This window comes from Pyrgilauda ruficollis, unplaced genomic scaffold, assembly GCF_017590135.1.
Source record: "Pyrgilauda ruficollis isolate IOZ18807 unplaced genomic scaffold, ASM1759013v1 scaffold16, whole genome shotgun sequence".
Classification (NCBI taxonomy): domain Eukaryota; kingdom Metazoa; phylum Chordata; class Aves; order Passeriformes; family Passeridae; genus Pyrgilauda; species Pyrgilauda ruficollis.
The window spans coordinates 12,064,715-12,071,323 of record NW_024514764.1 but is presented as its reverse complement, the minus strand read 5'-3'; positions in this window follow the sequence as shown (position 1 = coordinate 12,071,323).

The following is a 6,609-nucleotide window of genomic DNA, read 5'->3' as shown; positions in this document are numbered from 1 at the left end:
CTGCCCTCTCTCCGTGCTCAGTAGCTTGAGGCTGAGCATTTGCTCCATTCCCTTGGTGAGAGGAGGAATTATTTACTAGGGAAAAGATCCTCATTAGAGCTGGAACATATCCCAGGGACCAGTGACCTCAAGAAAAAGCAAATTTGCTGGTGAAACCAAGAGCAGAGGTGAAAAGGCCAGTCTGGTGATGGGGTCTCTGCCCAAGCCAAGCACGGTCAGCAGTGGCTGATGCTCTGCCAGGCTCAGGGAGCACCAGGGGCACAGGGTGCCCACAGCAGCGTGCCTGGTGTTGGGGCTTGTGCCCCTGCTCCAGCCCCCCTGCTCTGCAAACAGGAAGCTGGCAAGCAGCTGCTGAATAAGTCATTTTGGGGAGTTTGTACCAAACTGGCTTTCAACTCCTGAATGTGTAGGAAGGAAAAAGCTGTGAATACGTCTTTGTGACCATGTTTGGCACCAGTCACGCTCTGCAAAAGGGACAAGAATGTGGCCATTTAGAGGGGATTCAGCTGCCCTTTAAGAAATGAAATGATCCCTTCCCTTTCCTGCAAGGCTTTATTCGGGGGAGAATAGGACCGAGACAGTGAGCAGCTTCTTCTCTTTCTGGCACTGAGGGCTGTGATCCAAACTGTCGATATTGGAGCACAGGAGAGACCCCACTCCAGGGAACTGCAGAGCCCCGGGATGACCCACTGGTCCCTCCTGCTGCATTCTGGCTGGGAAGAAATTGGACTGGGACAGCAAAACTCCAGATGTGCCCTTTTCTGTCCGATCATGTGCGTCCTGAGGTGATTCCAGTCGGACTTCAGCAAAATATCTGTCTGCCTCCTCCACAGGGCTCAGAGGGCTTTTGGAAGCAAGCAGTTTGGAAGCTTTTGCCCTTTTCTGAAACAATTCCCCACCCAGTTTTTGAGAAGTTTCTGTATATTACATGAAAAAATGGACCACGTCCAAGCATTTGCGGGATTTGGTTTGTTTTTATTTTTGGAAAGGCTTAGATATTTCATACAGATCTTTCCTTTGTGAACAACTTGAAATCCAGGGGTTCTGTCGTAATTTGGAATGAAGACACACTCTGTTTTATCAAACCCTTCAGATTGCTGGCTGCCTGCCTTCTGCCTAGCTGAAGCTTTGACCATATTCACTAGTGCAATTGTCACATCCAGTGACAGAGGGAATGGGTCTCTGGGACAGCCAGTCTGCTTTAGCTGAGGCTCCAAGGGAAAGGCTTGGTCACACATACACCCAAAAGTTTTCCAAAGGGTGACTTAGGAGTCTTCTGAATCACTGGCTTTGGGATCTCGTAAGTCCTGAAGCAGTAGGAAGCTCCAGATGATTTAAAAATGCTTCATGTGCCAGGAAAAAGGAAAACCCAGCAAGACAGATATTAGCAGGTTGGCTAGTGCTGAACCGTCACTCCACTGGGATCATTTGATCCATGTGTGGACTTTTTGTAAGAAATGTTTGTAATAAAATGTAATACATGCAGTAGGCCTGGGTAGGAGTCAAGATTAACAGTTGCTTTCTTCTGGGCTTTCATTCCTTTCTTGCCTTCCCCTTGTTCGGCATCTTATGACAATCATAAACAGAGTATTTGTTAAAAACTTTGCTGGCAGCTTCCTGTTTCTGCCATGTCCTGCAGAAGGTCTGGAAAGGCAGAGACAGCTCCACCAGCACTTTCTCAGCTAAGGTCAGCTACAGCTTCCTCAGCTTCTGCTCTGAAAGTTCTGCTGGAAACCAGGGAGCCTTTACAGCTCAGTGTGTTTGACAGATGTTTGTAGGCTCACTGCTGATGGGGTTAAAGTACAAATAATCTTTCTGTTCCTGTTTGCATAGCACAGTGTTTCAGTGCACACCACAACATCCCAACTTTCATCCTCTGTACAGGGGAGAGGCACTGGAGAGCCCAGGAAGGGCCACTGAGGGGGAGAGCTGAGGGGTGGCTTTGCTTTCCCTGCAGGATGAGGTGGAGAGGGTTGAAACCCAGGGGCTCTGCAAGGGCAGGAGGCCACAGGAGTGACAGGGGAACATTGGGATGGGACCTGTCCCTGTGAGAGTGGCCCAGCTCTGCACAGGACCCCAGGACCAGGACCCAGACAGGTGTGAGAACTCTGTCCTTGGAGGCCTTCAAAATGCAACAGCAAGGCCACACTCCAGACATGCCAGAGACAGAGCTCATAACACCTTTGGAAGCTGGTAGCCCCCTCCTCTTCCATGGCTCCTGTTTCAACCTGAAAAATCAGGAATAGTGCAGAAGGGACCAACCAGCAAAGCAGTGACAGACTGGGAAGAGGAGCTATTGCCTGGCAGCACAGGGGGATTGACAAAGTCTGGATCAGAACCCATAAAATTAGACTGTTTGGAATAGTTTTTACACTAAACATTATTGTTCCTTAAGTCTAACTAACTGCAGGGTGACATGATTAAATTATTTTTTGCTGGAGATAGGATCTCTGTTACTGACTCTCAGAGAAATTTGGTTTTACTTTGAAATTTCAGCTTCTTACTTTGTTACTTGCCTATGCCAAAACTATTGTTACAGATTTATGTAAAGATTTGCTGGATTTACACAAAGCCCTGTTATTTTAGCTGAGCAAGTTCTTTACAAGCTTGCTGTCAGTAACTGAATTATTTTTTCTCCAATTACTGAGTTCATATTTTTACATCAAGATAGCATATCTCTGCTCTTTCTTCAAAAAGTAGCTTATTGCTGACAGACAAACCAAAATTCCTCAGCTCATTTATAAACTCCTTCAGCTCATTTACGAATAACTGAACTGGAAATTTTGATTTTTTTTTTTTCAATTCAATTCCCTTTTAATTAATACAGGAATTTAGGAGATGGTGAGCTTCACTGTGCCTAATGCCAAGTTGAAGTCCTTTCTGCAGTGTTCTGTCTGAACTGGACCACTCTTATTGCTAATTTTGAATGCTCTCCTTCAAGGCTTGTCCACTGCAGCAGGTTAGGAGCCACCTGGGCTAACCTGGAGGATGACCTTACTGGCTGCAGGCTACCAAACCTTGCTGCTCCACCTGACAATGTCTCACAGTATTTTTGGGGATTCTTTGGCACCTGCAGGCTGATGTGCATGTTCCTACCTCTCGTGCTTCTCTTCGTCAACAGGAGCGACTCTTAGTACTGGTATCAAATGTGACACCAGTAGCTGATACCCAGCCCTGGGGGTAGGACACAAAGACCCCAAATGGCACCATGACATCCAGCTCACATTCCTTGGGGCTCATTTTTTCCTTCTGGCACCCCTCCCCTGTTAAGTAGAACCTGGACATTTAAATGAAAGTCCCTGCTCAAAACCCAGGCGATCCAGAATTACAGATCAACAACTAAAAGGTAATTTGTGCAATTTGGATTCAGGCTCTCCCAGGCCTGCATTCCAACAGTGAAGGTTTGATCACACCCTTGGCCACTGCTCTCTGTATTTCACTGCTTTATAAGAGTCCTTGTGTGCCTCTTGGAAATAAATCTGCCCAGTTTTGAAATTCTGAAGAAATATTATTTCATCTCTTGCCAAGAGTGGATTGGAAAATGATAAGAGTCTTTCAGACTACATAAGAGATATTTTGTGAGTTTTATCTTACTTCTTCCTTGACATTTTTATTCCTTCCATATGAAACACACACATATATGTACGTTAAAAGCACTTTTTTGTGTTGAAGTAAACTGGGGAGAAAGAAGCTATTTTGCTAAGTGACATTTTCTAAATATTTTGGAAACCATAGCTTGCTTTACACATGCTTTTTTTTCCCCTTTTTTTTTTTTTTTTTTTTTTTTTTTTTTTTTTTTTCGCATGCTTTTTTTTCCTTTTTTTTTTTTTTTTTTTTTTTTTTTTTTTTTTTTTTTTTGCCAATTCCCTCAATGACTTCACCGAAATGAAAATTGCCATTTTGATCTGAGTGGATTTTCTGGGTAAAATACAATTGGAAATAAATATTTCTTTATGGGCTAGCCATGAAATCCTAGTTGTATGTCATTTCCACTCCTCCACCTCCTCTTGGCACTGCAAGCACACACATTCCCTGTGGCTAGAGCCAGGAATGATCAATTGCAATTAATCTGGGCAGAAAATGAAGGGACTGAGTTTTGATGTGATTTCCTTGTGCTCTGCTGGGCAGCAGCTCCTGTGGCTGAGTGGTCTGGGGTACCACCATCTTCCCAGATCAACATTTTGGCTCCTCTTCCTGCTTTTCTGCTGTTCCCCAGCCCCCGGTGGACTCGTTGATGATGTCTGTGAGGGGATTTATCTGTCCTGATTTGGGCTGAATAAGCTGTAGGCAAGGATGATGGGGCTTGGCTTTATTTTTGAACCTCTTCCATGGGCTTAAACCCCCAATCCCTGCAGACCTGCTGCCAGCTCAGCCCCTGGCACATCCAGCACCTGAGCAGGTGCATGGAACTGCCAGGCCAAAGTCACCTCTGTGTCCCTCCTTGCCACAGGTGTGATCCCACACAATGTCTGCACTGTCTGCTGCTGCCTGAGGGTGACAGAGGCTTCCAAAGACCTTCCACCCAGTTTGAGGTTTCTGAACTTCATGTAAATTGAGTGGGTTATAGGAAATTGAAGTTGCGACATAGCTGCTTGTTAATAGAAGTTGTTTGGTTCTTTGGGGTTTTTCTTGGGAAGTGAAAGGTTTGCACTCCAAAAAAGTAATTTTTTTTTTTTTTTGCAGGTCAGCAGCACCATTCCCAGTTTGGCATCCATTCTGGGGGACATCTGCAGTCCAAGCATTTTGCACCAACACTCCCACGGTGTGTGAGGAAGGGCACTGCTGAGGCTGGGTGCTCAGAGCAGCCCTCACTGCTCTCCCTGGGGCAGAAAGCTGGGCCAGCTGCACACCAGGAGCTGCAGGTTAGTGAGGAACAGGGGGAGATAATTCTGTAGCAGGTCTGGTGAACAGATCCTGCTGTACCATTCCCACTTCTCCTGTCCGCAGGATCCCACACACACGTGCAGCTGGGGGTGAAAAGCTGATCAGCTACTGGCACCCAGGAGCCTGGTTTGCTCCCCAGCAAGGGGCTGCAGGTCCAGCCATCCACCCTGGGAAGGCATTTCCCAAAGGGAATCCCCGTCCTTTCCCTCCTGGCAGTTCCCTCTCTGGCTCCTGGCCAGGCCACCTGCGTTTGAAAATCCGTGGGACTTCACTTGGGTTTCTGTGTTATTAATCCTCCCCAGAAGAAATCCCAGGCCTTTCTGGACCTCTTCCCTGTTTGCTAGGACAGCTGCCAGGGCTGTGCTGTTGCTTCATGTCAGCACAGGAGGCACTGCAAAGCCCATGTATTTCCAGAGGGCAAGGGGAGCTCTGTTTTTACTGGTCAAGGCTGCAATCTGATGCTCTCTACTGTGCTTGCCAGGTAGTGGGATGCCTTCTTGGCCCAAACACTGAACAAAGCAGGCTGGAATGGAATCATCTCTCTAGGAAACTGGTGATCCTGATAAAAACAGACCTCTGTGCTCCTGGTGTGTCCTAGCTGTCCTCACAAAACTGTCAGGCAAGGCACACAGGCTGTAACACCACCTGCTTGGATTATAATCCATATTCAGTGGAGCCACAATTTAACACTTGATGACACAGGATCAGTGCTCCAAGGAGTGTTGCATACAAATGTGCAAGCAGGAGGGGATGCAGCAGGAGATGAGGTGTTGAACAATTCTGTTCAGTACCTGAGGGCCATTGTGCACACTCCTGGCTGGTGCAGACCCAGCAGTGCCTGGCTGGAAGCAGGCAGGTGTGTGTCTCACCAGGCCTTGAAGCAGTTTTAGCAAGCTGCAGCAGTGAAAGTGCTGCATTCACATGCTGATGGATATCTATTTCATTGGGTCTTTAACCACGTCTTGTGGCAAGATCACAGTTTCTCATGGGTTTCAAGTAGGGAGGAAATTCCAGTTTCCAGCAGAGAAGAATTAAACAAATTCATGTAATCACATGTTCACCTTAAACATAACAAGCACCAGGAAAGAGCTCTCCTTCAGCTGGTCCACATTTCAAATAGAAGTATTCCCTGAAGAGGGAGAAAACAAACAAGGTTTATGGGCTAGATGAGCTGCTCCAGGCCAGGAATGGTGGGTGCTCAACACTGAACTGCTGCCATTCACCATCTCGTGCTTGAGCAGTCCGAACCTGGCTTTAAGTCACCTTATTCTATCTATTTTAGGCTGAAGGAGAACCACTCTGGCTGGTGATGGCAGCAAGGTAGGTGTATGCTTTACCAACAGGATAGATTTTATCCAGCTCTGCAGATTCCTGAAGCTTGGGTAAAAGAGTTTGGGAGCTGGGTAGGGAAGCACTGGGGAACAGGAATTTGTGGGATGGGGTTAGCAGCGCTGTCTGCAAGAGCTTTCTACAGGAGCAAGAAGTCACGTTTCAGTGACAGAGCTTTGCTTTTCTTGCAAAATGCACATACTATTGGCAGGAGGCAAAGAACGAGCAGGGGTGGGTCAGATTCCTCCTCCAGCTCCAGAGCGTTCCTCACGGGAGATGCTGAAGGGCCCTGCGAGTGCATTACTGGATGCTTCTTTTCCTTGTTTATGTGGTAGAAACATCTGAAAATAATTTGTGCCTGTTAAGCTTTGCGGACACTCAGGGTTCTGCATGCGA